Source organism: Leopardus geoffroyi, chromosome B3 (assembly GCF_018350155.1).
Source record: "Leopardus geoffroyi isolate Oge1 chromosome B3, O.geoffroyi_Oge1_pat1.0, whole genome shotgun sequence".
Lineage (NCBI taxonomy): Eukaryota > Metazoa > Chordata > Mammalia > Carnivora > Felidae > Leopardus > Leopardus geoffroyi.
This window is the reverse complement of record NC_059337.1, coordinates 75,367,782-75,382,587: the sequence shown is the minus strand read 5'-3', so window position 1 is coordinate 75,382,587 and position 14,806 is coordinate 75,367,782. Positions and strand designations below refer to the sequence as shown.

Below are 14,806 nucleotides of genomic sequence, written 5' to 3'. Positions count from 1 at the left end.
CTTCAATCCCCTTTCCCATTTTGGTATGCTATTTCTTGCCCCTTACACTCTACCCAAGCAGACCAGTGAACCACCACTTAGCACCCCAGCAGGGCACAGGCTAGGGTGAGGTGTGCTGCAAAACTTATGGGGATGTCACGGAACTCAGGAACCAAGATAGTGTGATGCAATCTTTTAAAAATTAGTGCAAGGGGCGCCTGGGTGGCGCAGTCGGTTAAGCGTCCGACTTCAGCTAGGTCATGATCTCGCGGTCCGTGAGTTCAAGCCCCGCGTCAGGCTCTGGGCTGATGGCTCAGAGCCTGGAGCCTGTTTCCGATTCTGTGTCTCCCTCTGTCTCTGCCCCTCCCCCGTTCATGCTCTGTCTCTCTGTCCCAAAAATAAATAAACGTTGAAAAAAAAAATTTAAAAATTAGTGCAAAAAAATGCATGATGAAAAATATTAAAATTTAAAATAAAGACGGGGTCAGCTTTACTGGTTTTTCCTTTTTCTTCAGACTCCAAAATGCCTCTTCAGGGCACTGTTACTGATCCTGCATTGACTTCCCCCTGAGTACTTATATCAATGATGTTTCACAAAATGTTCTCATTACCCCTTTCCACACCAGTAACTTATCTTCTTGAATGCCCCAGCATTTATCTGTAGCCCTCTTTTGTCTGGACAACCCATTTCCCTTAGTAACTGGTAGTACTTTGGTGGCCATCTGAATCATCTTGAATCCTTTCCAGTGCCTTCCTAAACCACAGTGGGCACTCAGCACCTCTTTGCTAGAAAGAAAGAAAGAAAGAAAGAAAGAAAGAAAGAAAGAAAGAAAGAAAGAAAGAAAGAAAGAAAGAAAGAAAATGCAGCAATCACAATCCTCAAATTAGCTCTCTCAGGCTGAGCAGGGAAGGAACCCAGATATATTTCGTTTGGTCCAGTGTTGTTAAACAAAAATTGCACTTGTATCAGTGATGTAAAAATCAGGATGTTATACATGAAAAAAAAAATCGAAATCTTTGTCATTTCTTGAAAAATCAGAAAATCTAGCAAAGGTAGGCCCGAATTGTTCCATGACAGCACTGGGCGTTTAGAACTTCTCTGCCTGCTGGCTGGGTCACTTATTTGCATTACCTGCCATGCCCCGTTAGCTCTTTGAGTTTGGACCTTAGGCTTGAGTGCACTGGATAAAACACATCTGCTGGATCCACTCCTTCTCTCCTGGATAATGAATGCTTCCTTGTCCTTTCCAGTAGAGTTTTGCAGAGAGGCTCACGGAAGCCGCTTACCTTTCCAGCCCACAAACTTCTCACAACCCGTGAAACTTGCACTGCCCTCCGCACCCTGTTTTTCCCCAGCCCTCTGCTCCAGGGCCCCCTCTCCTGCGCTGGCCCATCCTTCCCTCCTCCAGCCCCACACCCCGCGGTCGGGAGCCCGGGGCGGGTCTCCGGGCCACCACCGCAGCTCTCTGCCCCGGGCCAGGGCGCTCGGGCTCGCCCACGGCGGCACTGGGCATGCTCAGAGGCGGCCGCGGGGGCAGGTTTGCTTCGCAGGCGCTCGCACTCGGCGGCGGGCGGGCGCGCGGCTGCAGCTGTAGCTCCAGCGCCAGGAGTTGGAGTTGCCGGGAGTTTCCCCCCCCTCCCCACCCCGCCTCCCTCTTGGCGCGCGGCAGCGGGAGCCGGCGCGGGAGCCGCGAGCGGCGCCGAGCCAGCACCCGGGCCGGCGGAGCCTTGTCCGGAGCCCGGAACCCCGCGCGGGGCAGCCCCCGGGGAGGAGCCTCGCCGGCTGGGACGCGTGCCACTCACTGGCACTGCCGGCGCTCGAGCCCGGCTGCAAGGTAGGGCCGGGTCGTGGGGCGCCGGGCGGGCGAGGCAGAGGCCGGGGCGGGGGTGGTGGGGGGGAGATGCGGCTGCTGCGGCCGCGGCGGTCAGGGCGCCCGGCGCTCGGTCCAATGCAGGCGGCCAGGGCAGGGACCCCACTGCGGGGCCGGAGGAGTAGGCAGGCGTCCAGAGAGATGCTTTCAAGTTGGCGGGCGGCGGGAGTGGGGGCTTTGCGCCCCGGCGCAGCTGCTGTGCGCGCAGACAGGGACTCGGTCCCTGGTTTTCCCCAAACCTGGGACCCGGTGTGCGGGTAGGTTTGGGCAAGCCGCGGAGCGGAGCAGTTTCCTCCGAGAAAGTTGAGGATGGAGCCCTTCTTTCGGCACTGTCCCCGCGGTAGGACGAGTCCCGAGGGTGCCGCCCCGAGGCCCCAGTGTGGAGGAGCCGAGTGGGTCGCTGCTCCCCTGGTCTGAGTTCCTCCACCCCTGGCTGAAATCTGCGAATCACCCGATCTTCGCTTCTCTGGCGTCTTCTAGGAAAACCATTCATGCCAAAACTGAGGTAGGCGTCTGAGCGGCACGGCTCCCTGCCTCCAGGGCTTGTCGCCGGGCTCTGCCCCTTCCCCAATCTCCGACGTGGCGAAGGGCTCCCCGTTCCGAGTTCGCGCTGGTAGCGCGCGCCAGGGCAACATGGGGCAACGTGGCTGGGGTAGGTGGATGATAAGAGTTTTTCCTCCAGCCTTTCCTCAGGTTTACAGCACCCCACCAATCCCACCCTGTTCATCTTCGCAGAGGACAGGACTTGAAAGGAAGGGCCAGGTGGAGAATTTGAGTTGACATTCTGATCCTTAGGAGAGGGTGCCTGGATCGTATAGGAATTCTCTCCTTTCTTATTCTTCCCCAGGGACTGGGTGGCAAAGAATAGGGCCAGTGGGTCTACCATGGACGCCCGCCTCGTTCTTCGGGCTCCTAAGATAGATTTGCAGGCCACCCCAGGACCCTGAAACTGGCATTGTGCAGATTGCCAGAGTGTGGAGGATGCTGCCGCTTTCTCCTGGCTCCACTTTTTTCACTTCTTGTTTTGAGTTTTGGGGTTTTGCCTGCACACGAGTCAGAGCTGCGCTGTCATAACCCCGGGTGGTGTGTGTTGGGGGGGGGGGGGTGGAGAGTGGCGGTAGAGAAGCTTCAGCCAGGCAGTGAGCGGCTGTTCGCCTCAGAGGCTGCTAGTGGGAGTTGGTCCAGAAATGATTATGCAGGCTAGAAATATGCCTCTCTCTCTCTCTCTCTCTCTCTCTCTCTCTCTCTCTCTTGGCTGAACACCTTGGCTGTTGGGTTTGTGTGTTAAGTTCTTAAAGGGGCACCCACACATCGCTCAAGTGCCATGTTGTAGGGGCTGATCGTTTTTCTGCTGCACGTTTGTTTTTTCTTTGCTGTTTCCTCAGGGTGAATCTGCTTTGGGGCAGATTTCCAGCTGTGGGAATCACATGGTGTGGGTACACAGGTTCTAGAGTCAGATCTGAGGTCGAGTTTTAGCTTTACAGTTGATGATGGTGCGGATAGACAAATAGCCACTCTGAGCTTGTTTCCTCTAGTGTCAGATGGAGACACTTAGTGGCCTCATCTCCTTTCATTGCAGGGTTGTTGTGAGACTTGGATGAGATAATAGAAATGAAAGTTCTGAGAAAACTTGGAAGCACCTTTCATGTCCTATTGTGGTTATGCTCTTTACTCAGTGTTTCTGAATTAACTAATTCTTTCCATTTTAACAGGACACCTAAGCCTTCTGCCCTCTACCCATTCCTCACCAAGAGGTTTAGTTGCTCAGGCCTTTGGAAGTAGCTGTTTATCTTTTTTCTTTGTATTGTTTCCCTAAAATCCACCTCTCTTGATTTTAAGGCTTGAGGCTCTAGTCCTCATATTTATTTGAGGGAAGCAGCATGGTGTAGATTAGGAGATCTCCAGGGTTGCTTTATCAATGTTCAGAGTCCTGGCCCCCCACATTGGCTTGTCAGCAAGACCCCTGTTAGACAAATACAGTTGATGAGTCAGCAGACCCTGGGCTGGAGCTCTGCCTTGGCCTCTAAGTGACCTTGAACTAAAGACTCAACCTTTCATCAGTCTATGAGGTTAAGAGCCAATAATCATCAGACAGGAACAGGTGGGATTTCCTCTCACTCAGTTAATAAGGGCTTGATCAGGCTCCTGAGCCCCCCACGTGCTGCATCTTTCCTAATCCTGGGGCAGAAGTTCTCCAGCATGAGCACTGAAGTCAACTGGAGGGCTTGTTAGGGGCACCTGGCTGGCTCAGCCAGTGAAGTATGAAGACTCTTGATCTTGGGGTTGTGAGTTCAGGCCCCACGTTGGGTCTAGAGATTACTTAAAAAAATAAATAAATAAAAACCTTAAAACAAACAAAACACAAAGATTGCTGGGCTGCACTGCTTAGAGTCTCTGATTCTCTAGGTCTAGGGTTGAGGGAAGGGGGTCCAAGAATTTGCATCACCAGCTAGTTCCCGATGATGCCAATGCCGCTCGTCCGGATCCCACGCCAATAGAATCACTGACTTACTAGGTGAGAGACAGTAAGAGAGAGGTGAGGTTTGTTCTAAAATAGCATTATTTTAATACCACACGTACAGAGATAGGGTGCTTTAGGAACTTGCCTGAAGCAGTTTATATTTCCAATACCTGTGCCACTTACCATTGTCCAGTTTTAATAATTCTGATTGCTTTTCATTTTTTTTAAGTTTATTTATTTATTTTGACAGAGAGAGAGAAAAAGCTCAAGTGGGGGAGGGGCAGAGAAAGAGAGGGAGAGAGAGGGAATCCCAAGCAGGCTCCTTATTGTCAGCACAGATCCGTACACAGGGCTCAATCTCACAAACCGTGAGATCATGACCTGAGCCTCCATCAAGAGTCAGAAGCTTAAGGGACTGGGCCACCCAGGCGTGCCGCAACCCCTCCCCGATTGCTCTTTCAATGAGTGGATTTTACACAAAAAAGGTAGGATTCCCCCTTCTTTTCACACTGTGTAATACTCAGGTTTCTAGGTCACTCTTGAGTAGACTGAGATCTGTGACCTTGATATCGATAAATCTAGCAACTACCCTATTCATTTCCTAGGGGATCTCAGACATTTTTGCAGAGGAGTTGCATAAAGATATGGCAGCTTGAACCTTAAGACTGGAGAACAGGTTGAATTGCCATAAGCAAATTTTAATAAAACTCACAATGTGGTGCCTTCTCTGAATGGACAGCGTACCCAGGCCAGGAGGCAGGAGGAGGTGAAGGATACTCTCTGACAGAAGTTCTGTGGTGGTCAGACCTGGCAAAGGCCTTCCATTCCTTCTATCAAATGGTGGTGTTGGCAGTGACCGAGATCCTCTCTCACTCTGTGGGGGAGGAAGGCCAACTTGTACGGGAAGCTGTGCTGTATCAGTGCCTCTCTGTGTCCTTTCACTGATAATCAAGCACTGCTTGGGCTCAGCCCAATCTTAAGTTCTCCTTGTCCCCCAAGCTAGGGTGAGAGCTCACCAGGACTAGTAGTGGCCTTGAACTTCAGCTGCTTTGTATCAGAGAGGCCTTGGGAGAGAGCCTGCGTGAGTCAGGAGGGCGCCTGAGATGCCATCCTAGAGAAAGAATAAGGTCATGTAGCACCCAAACCACTCGGCGTAAGAGGAGGTCAGCACTTGAACACATTCTCGTGTTGCCGTGCCAGATGGAAGCCAGCCTGACCATCGTGCTTTATCTTAGCTTTCCATTTGTGCTTTGTTTTAGTTTTAAAATGATTAGCACTAAAGAGACCTATCAGTAAAATCAGAAACCTATTCAAAAACTCAAGTGTACCATTTAGTGTTTTAGTAGATAAAACCGCAAGGCCCATGCCTGTCTTCCTGATGGTAATCAACCCTCAGTGAAGGAACCACCTTCCGGTTGTAATTCTTAAGATTCACTCGCTCATTTAAATAGTTTCTCCTACTTAACATGAGTAGGGAACGTTTCTATTTTAAAATTCTTTCCCATAACTTGATGTTTATATTTTGGGTGTTACCCCTACTTTTCACTGCTAGAATTTTTTCCAGTGTGGGGGAGGCTTCTTTCCTTATCACCGTCGTTAGCTTTTCTTAGTGCGTGACCGCTTGGTATCTTCATTCCCTTGGATAAGTCTGTTGTGAGACATTTGTGATACTTTCTTTCTCTTTGATCCTCGGGGCTGTTGGTCCTGGGTCATAGAGAATCACAGCCCATTCCTGGAACACTGTTCCCCACCACCTTCCTAGAGCCTGCTTCAACTAAAACTGGGTTGTAGGGCACTAGCTCGATTCTAAGATGCATTGGATCTGCACCCCCCCACCCCCGCTCCGCCGCCGGGCATTTCATCATTTTCCAAATTCAGAAATCTGGATGGGTCTTCAAAATTATGAACACCTTTAATATATGGTTTTCTTTTCTGTTTTTCTATAAACTGACATGCAACTTCCAATGGACAACATTCTAAAACAAAACAAATTTGGTTCCTTACGCCAGTAGAAAATAGTTTCTACCCCGTGCTGTCCAGCTGATAGAATTAAGCAGCAATTGAATTAGCTCAGCAGTTTCCAGAGTACTTCGTCAGAAGAGTCAAAAGAATGCTATCAGGGAGGCGTTAATAGGTGTGCTCTTGAAAAGGGCAGATCAATTTGGAAGCTCTGCCTGTTACTTTTCCCTCTTAGAGATTCCCACCATGTGCATCATCATATCAAAGCCTCTCAGAAGTACTAGAGTTAACAGTCCCAACAATGGTGTTTATTCAATTAAACGCTTCCGAGAACACATTTTTGAGGTTATGTGTGGATCTTCTAGTATTCCATTACCAAATGAGCACATTCCCTCAATTGTGATATGTTATTTAACATCAACTATGGATGGAGTGGTTTCACCTAGTATATAGGGGCATTCACTGAGCATGAATATTCATTGATTAATGGCTGTATACGTGATTACTGTTTTTTTTTATTTCAGGGTAAAGAGAAGCCAATGTAAGCTATGGTGGCTAGGAAAATCTCCATGGAGGGGATAGACTGAAAATATAAATGATGGGTGGTTGTACTTTTGTAGAGAAGAGAAGGGCATTGTAGGTTGGTGGCATAATGTGGTGGTGGTCAAAGAACCTGTTCTTTCTGGATTCTGTGAATTCACTGAAGTAGCCATGAGTTCTGGTGACCACGGGCGAGCTGCTTATAGATAAAGAGGAGGGGAGGCACGATATTCTGGTTGAATACATGGGATATCAAGAGAGAAAGTATTTCTAGGCCTTTCGAGGAAAGTCGGTCCAAGTACGGAGGGAAGTCCAGCTAAAGAGTCTTGGGTATTTGGGAGATGAGCTTTCCAGGAAGAGGGGTTGTGACTGGAGTTTCAGAAAACAGCACAAAGAAAGAACTCTTACAGTTCGACAGTAAAAAGGCAACCCAATTTTAAAATGGACAAAGACTTCAAATAGACAGCTCTTCAAAGAAGATACACAGATGGTCAATGAGCAAATGAAAAGATGCTCAACACCATTTAGTCATTGGGGAAATACATCAAAACCACAATGAGATACCATCTCACACCCATCAGGATGGCTGTGATCAAAAAGACATATAATAACAACTGTTGGTGAGGATGTGGAGAAATCGGAACTTTCCTATATTACGTTGGTGGTGGGAATGTAAAATAGCACAGCCAGGAAAACAGGTGGTTCCTCAAAATGTTAGACATAGACGTACCTCATGACCAGTTTCACTCCTAGGTATATACCCCAGAGAACAGAAAATGTGTTCACACAAACATTTGTACACAGATGTTCACAATAGCATGACTCGTAATAGCCAAAAAGTGGAAACAACCCAAATGTCCACCAGTGGATGAATGGATAAACTGTGGTGTATCCATACAATGGAATACTGTTCAGCCATGAAAAGGAATGAAGTTTGATTCCTGCTACGTGGATGAATCTTGAAAACATGCTATATGAAAGAGGCCAGACACAAAAGGCCACGTGTGTATGATCCCATTTATATGAAATGTCCAGAATAGGTGAATCTATAGTGTCAGAAGGTACATTGCTGGTTGCCAGGAGCTGGGGGGAGGGAGGAGGGGAATAACTTGATGGGTACAGCCTTCCTTTTGGGGTGCTGAAAACATTCTGGAATTAGAGCATGGTGATGATTATACAACTTTGTGAATAGTCTAACAACTGTTGAATTGTACACTCCAAAAGGGTTAATTGTATGGTGTATGAATTATGTCACAATAAAAAAAAAAAAAAAAAGTAGCAAGAAGGCTCCTGGCTGGAGCTAAAGGAGAAAAATGAGAAAAAAAGTGGTGAGAGAGATCTAGGAATCGGGTATTCGTTTCAGGCCAGATTTTCTCTGTGGGGGGAAAATATCTAGATAATTCCTTCATCCTTGCTTGTCTTTGGGTCTTCTAGGATTTTCCTGTTGCTCTTTGTTGCAAAAGTCCTTTCCCCGAATTAAAAGTGTTTCGTGCCAACTTGCTCCTGAGTCAGTGGGATGGTTTTTGTGGCCTTGTGATCTTCAGAGTGGAGAATGTTCCTGGACTTCCCTCCAGAGGCGAATTCCATATTTAGGCTTCCTGGTTGCGAACCACCAAAGGGTGATAGGTTGTGCTGACTTGGAAGTTAATCTTTAGGTTCTCCCTTAAGATTTGACCATAGTGTCCTCTTCCAGTTTGTCTGTGGAGCTCTGTCAAGACTTCCCCTTTAAAAAAAAAAAAAAAATCTCTGTATTAAGCAGGGTTGAGGTGCCACTGCTGGCACCACACCAGCATCAAAGTGTTTGGACCCCAAAGTCATAATACTAAATGAGCCTTTAATGTCACCGAGGCGAGGCTGCCATCCCCTTGATAGAGATGTTTCTCCTCTCTTTAGTGGTGAGATGTAGCTGGGCTTCTCAGACTCGCGGGCAGCAGCACTGAGGATCTCGTTAAGGTGCCGAATTTGATTCAGCAGGCCTGGGTTGGGGCCTGAGATCGCACCGTTTTAACAAGCTCCCGCTGAGATGGTTGCTGCTGGTCCACGGACCACTCTGAGTAGAAGCTGATGCAGCGTGGAGCAGATGGCTTTGGACTAGGACAGAGCTGAACAGGAGCTGTGGCAGAGCCACCAATTTGCTCAGGGAACTTGGGGGCAAGGTAAGTAACATGGGAGAGACAACTTTCTGTCTTTATTATTTTTTTTTAATCTATATTCAAGTTAATATACAGTGTAGTCGTGGCTTCGAGAGTAGAGCCCTGTGATTGCTTTCTGACATATGACAGCCAATGCTCATCCCCAAAAGTGCCCTCTTTAATGCCTGTCACCCATTTAATACCCACCCCCCACTCCAGCAGCCCTCAGTTTGTTCTCTGTATTTAAGAGTCTCTTATGGTTTCTTCCCTCTCTTGTTTTCATCTTATTTTTGCTTCCCTTCCCCTATGTTCATCTGTTGAGTTTCTCAAATTACACATATGAGTGAAATCATATGCTATCTTTCCCTGATTTGTTTTGCTCAGCATAATACACTCAAGTTCCAACCACATTGTTGCAAATGGCAAGATTTCATTCTTTTTCATCTCCAAGTGGTATTCCATTGTGTGTGTGTATGACATCTTCTTTATCCATTCATCAGTTGATGGACATTGGGACTCTTTCCATAATTTGAGCCACAGCTTTCTTATCCGTCAGATCAGAGTAAGACCTAGCACGTAGAAAAGTACGCACCACAACGTGCCTGGAATGTCACATATTTGCCTTTTCCTTCCCTCAAGGGCTGAGAATTCCACAATTAAGACTAAAGGAAAAATATATATGGAAGAAAGCCAAGGGCTTCACAGAGTGTTTGATTTGTGTGGATGGAATGGAGAGAGGATATAGGGGACAAGGTATGAATCCTAGTCCTCGGGGCAACATTAATTTGCTTATTGGTCTTCAAATGAGCATAACTTTGGTAAAGTCACTGTGCTAGTCTCAGCTGAATCCGGATAACTTTTAGTCAAGGTGTTGGGCCTTTACTCAGCTCTCATGGAGTTGATTTCTTTTTGACCAGAAGATCATCCCTCAACTGCTCTGTGGGTGCTCCCATTCCTTAGTATGGTGGTCTCTTCCCATCCTTGCCTAGCTGCCTTCCCCCCTGACTTACTGATGTTTATCTCATGCAGATGAGAGGAAATGGCGCTCAAACGTAAACCATTGAGTTTCGTGAGCAGCACGAGTGAAAGTTTCTGGGGATGAGGGTGAAAATGTTTACTTCATTGACTTGAGAAAACCTAGGTGTTTCGTTAATTTGCCTAAACTCTGGGCAGGTTGGATTGAATTGGATGAATGGGTAACAACCGAAGAGGAAGAATTGGGAACTAAATCTTGGCACTGGCTGTAATTTTCCTACCTGGAGCCTGTATTACTTGGCCTCACTGGGCCTCAGTTTCCTCTGTGTCATTAGGGACTGGCCTGGCTCATGGGGCTGGCTTTTGAGGCTGGCATGCACAGCACCTGGGAGGGCATTCTGAGCTCTAAGAGGACCCACCTCCGTGAAGTATGCCCTGTGACTCCCCAGTGCTGGCTTAGGTAATGGCGTCTGCATAGGGTTACACAAGGTGAGTTGTGGTTTGTTAACTTTCGTTCTGTTTCTATCTTCTTTATCATCATTTGAAGTGAGAGGAAACAAGAGAATGTGTTTACATTTCAATTAAGTTGACAGATCCTTCTCACTTTCTACAGGGAAAAAATTCACACAAACAGTTCCTACGGTTTTAACAAAACCCCAAGTGCAGTAAATCAAACTGGTTTCTAAGACCTCACAGCCTGAAATTCATTGCTTTCCTGAGGATGGTAATTTCACCCCATGAGGCCCTGTTTTCCCACCTTGTTTGACTGTTTTGTGGATTGCCACGTGTGGATATTTCATGCCTGATTTTGAAGAAAATGAGATTGTTCACTTTGTTATAGTGCTAGGGCTGAACATTTAAACTGATGTTGCATCAATATCAAATAATCAAAGGCAAGGTATTCAGGCTGCAGCTGAATATACTAGGTCTCACTGCACTTACTGTCCTTCTGAAAGGTGGAGGTAGAGTGTCACTGGAATTGGGAAAGATCTGATTTCTGAGGCGAGTGAATGTGTGTGCTCTAATCTGGTTGCTTCTCCTGACCACTGTTGGTAAGGAAAATTGGTCAGAGAGGTTATGCCTCAGCGATCTCTTTGTTTCTAGACTGCCTGGCAATGTGTTGCTTCACACAGTCTCAGATGAAAGCCAGCAGTATCTAGTGGTTGAGAAGTTAATATTATTCTTGAAGAATTTAATCTACCCTATCATTAAGTCGCAATAAGGAAGCTGTCCTGCTAAGGAGGAGCTAGGTATATGAAGCTGGGTGTTCCTGAAGTAAGGCCTTTTAAAATTAAATCCCTATGCAACTACTGTATAACAATAGTTATTAAAAGAAAAACTACCCTAAAGGTAGAAATTCGGTGCTTATAAAAAGAGCTCAATGCTCGTAAAATGGACATATTTCCAAATTCATCCACATTGTCAACCACACAGTCACTGGTCTGTCTAGTAGCTGATTTTTAAAAATGGGACAGGGAATTCTGAACTCAGACACCCTATTTTGGAACAGCCCTTGCGCTCAAGATCCCAACGGCTGGGATCTTCATTTTCGTATCCCCGAGGCCTAGCATGTCTGGCATATAGGAGAGAATCAATAAAAATATACTGAGCTGGACAGCTGCTTTCTCCTGGGATTCCCTTCCACTGTCTAGTCCATTAGTTTTTCTGTCAGTATATTATTTTTACTATTTAATATTTCCCTAGAGATTATTGTATGCTAACATAGTACATGGGTTCTAAGCACTTCATTGATACTGATTCCTTTTGTCTGCACGACCCTCAGAGGTAGGTACTGTTGTATATTTATCCCTACTTTACAGTTGAAGAGTGTGTATCATTTCCAAAAGTGACCTGGAAAGCGCTGTGTTTAAGATGGAAAGCTCATTACAGAGCAGCTCGTGATACGGCTGTGCAAATGAAAAGTGTAATAACTCACGTTGGCATGGAAATTTCATAAAGAACCTATGCTGCTGGCCCCTAAAACTCTTGAAAGTAACCCCCCAGAGCTCCTCAAAATCTCCCGAACTGTCCTCAGTTTCTCCCGCTTTCCAGCTGCACCCACCACGTATGTGGTCACGTCCTGCCAGTCTACAAAGTGGTAGACAAAGTGCTCTCACAGGATCTCATCTTTTTCTAGATGACAGCAGTGAGGCCTGGAGAGTCAAACTCCTTCTGAGGCACAGGATCGCCTGGGTTGGCTGGGAGCAGGACCCCGTGCCTCTTGCTCTTCACACGAGGCCTGAGTGCTTACATGAATTTATGCTAAGGGACGGTTGAATTGGTTTGCCCTGTGTGGCTTTGCACGGGAGGAGGCGAATAGATGGGTTTGAAGTGTAACATACACACAGAAACAAGCGCTAATTACGTGGGTACCATTAAGGGAACTCACTCTATGAACATATCCATTTAGTCTTAGTACAGGTCAAGAAAGAGAGAGAGCTGCCAGCACCCCAGAATCTCTCCTTGTGCCGGATGGTTCTGTCTGCCTCCATGGTAGCCACTCTCCTGACTTCTAGTACTACGGATCACTTTTGCCTCCTTTTGAGTTTTATATGAATGCAGTCATTCTTCTGTATTCTTTTGTGTCTGACTTCTTTCAGTATTGTGAGGTTCAGCCATATTGCTCATGTAGCGTAAGCTGGATTGTATTCTGTTGTATTAATATACCACAATTACTAATTATGGACATTTCAGTCGTTTCCCATTTGGGGGTTTTTATAAATCATGGTGCTGTGGGCATACATGTGTATATGTCTTTGGTGCACATAGGTATGTATTTCTGGAGTGTGCATGTGGGTATAATTGTCAGGCCTTATGATAGGAGTATGTTTAGCTTTAGTAGATACAGCCAGGCAGTTTTCCAGTATGCCATTCAATTTATAGTCCCATCTGGTGTGAATGAAGAGTCCCCTTTCTCTATTTTCTTGCCAGTACTGAGTTTGATAAGTCATTTTAAATTTAGCTCTTCACATGTTTGTGTAGGGGTTCTCTACTTATGGTTTAAATTCATATATCTCTCGGGCACCTAGGTGGCTCAGTCAGTTAAGCAGCCGTCTTCGGCTCAGGTCGTGATCTCACGGTTCGTGGGTTCAATTCCCCCATTGGACTCTTATGCTGACAGCTCAGAGCCTGGAGCCTGCTTCTGATTCTGTCTCTCCCTCTCTCTCTGCCCTCCCCCCGCTTGCACTCTGCCTCTCTGTCTCTCAAAAATAAATGAACATTAAAAAAAATTTAAAATCGGGGCGCCTGGGTGGCTCAGTTGATTGGGCGTCTGACTTTGGCTCAGGTCATGATCTCATGGTTCGTGGGTTGGAGCCCCGCGTCGGGCTCTGTGCTGACAGCTCAGAGCCTGGAGCCTGTTTCAGATTCTGTGTCTCCCTTCTTTCTCTGCTCCTTTCCTGTTCACGTTCTCTGTCTCAAAAATAAATAAACGTTAAAAAAAATTTTTTTTAATTTAAATTCATATATCCCTTATCACCTTGTGAAGCTTAGTGTCTTTGCATGTGTATATTGACCTTTGGATTATCCTCTTTTGTGAAGATCTCTTGCCTATTTTTCAACTGTGTGGTTTTACTTTTTAAAACAAAGTGAGGATTCCATAGAAACATCTATGAAAAGTCCTTGAAATCTATAGTGATGGGGGTCACCTGTCAGTGATGTCTGATTGTGTTCTCAAATACAATTTCTGGAGAGTCCCAACTGAGGGAGTCACAGCTGGACAAAGTGGGTGAGGACCTGAAGAGGCATGAAACCCTTAGCAGGGAACTTGCTGAAAAGCTGGCGAGTCCCAGGGAGTATGGCTCACGGCAATTGTAAAGTTGTGAGGCCACCTGAAAGGTTAAAAGCACTTAACCTACAAATGAATTTGCCTTTTATGGAAGTCACTCTGGATGATTGTAGACCAACTCCAAAAGTATGGGTGAAACATTTCTGGAGTTGCTTTGAGTACGTCGGTTTGGATATTTTTAGTTGGTTTTAAAAATGCCCTTTGAGCCTGTATTTGATTTAGGGAAAGAGCAGAAGACCTCCCAGAACCCAGTCTAGTGAATAAGGAGGATACTTCAATGGGTGACTTAAAAACAAAACCTTATTCGTGAGGCTTGCCTGCAAGAGACGCACTTCCCTGCTTGGGTGAAGAGGGCAGATTTAGCAGGGAGGAGAAGGCCCTGCACTAAGTACCTTACTCTCCTGGTCTCTTCTCATCTTTATAGTAACTTGTGAGCTACTTAATGCCGTTAGAGATGGAAAGTCAGAGAGTTAGAAAGACAAGGGGAGCATGATTTAGGAGTCCAGCCCAGCTCCAGCTTACCCCAGGGCCACTAGCTTTGCTTTTTCCCACCCTGCCTCCCCTCTGACAAAGTGTTGAAGGAATTTCAAAATGTTACATCCAGAAAAAAATGTGCTGCTGGTGAAGATCTGTTATAGACCCCCAGGAGCTGCCCCGTGGGGTTTTGAGAGGATAGAAGTCAGTGAAGCTTCGGAGCACTTGTCTTTCCCAAACACAATGCCTGGGGCCGGGCTGTTGGCTGTTCGTGGAGCAGCCTCAGGCCTCTCAGCATCCTGCCAGAACTAGTAGTCTGACCGGTAGGCCTTACTCTGCCTACTGTTTCTTCTTCGTGACTGGCAAGCAGCTGCCCAGGAAATGCTCTTAAGACACGTTGATGAATATTGTCACTGTTGGGAACTATATTCTGCATAGAAAAGAATCTTTTTTCCGGATAGGCACTTCTTTTTTTTTTTTTTTTTTTTTTTTTTTAATTTTTTTTTTTCAACGTTTATTTATTTTTGGGACAGAGAGAGACAGAGCATGAATGGGGGAGGGGCAGAGAGAGAGGGAGACACAGAATCGGAAACAGGCTCCAGGCTCTGAGCCATCAACCCAGAGCCCG

General features: G+C 46.5%; 1 protein-coding gene across 2 annotated transcripts in view; it reads left to right on the top strand.

Annotated features, from left to right (window-relative positions):
* Positions 1 to 1,502: 1,502 nt before the first annotated feature.
* Positions 1,503 to 14,806, top strand: part of STXBP6 (syntaxin binding protein 6) — a 254,021-nt gene continuing 240,717 nt past the window's right edge. Inside the window, exon 1 of one of the 2 annotated variants that reach the window (XM_045450578.1) lies at positions 1,503 to 1,814. The gene's annotated coding sequence lies outside the window, so the exon portion shown is untranslated. Of the gene's footprint in view, positions 1,815 to 2,194; positions 2,356 to 14,806 lie in introns of those variants that run through there. The other variant, XM_045450580.1, reaches the window with a different exon arrangement.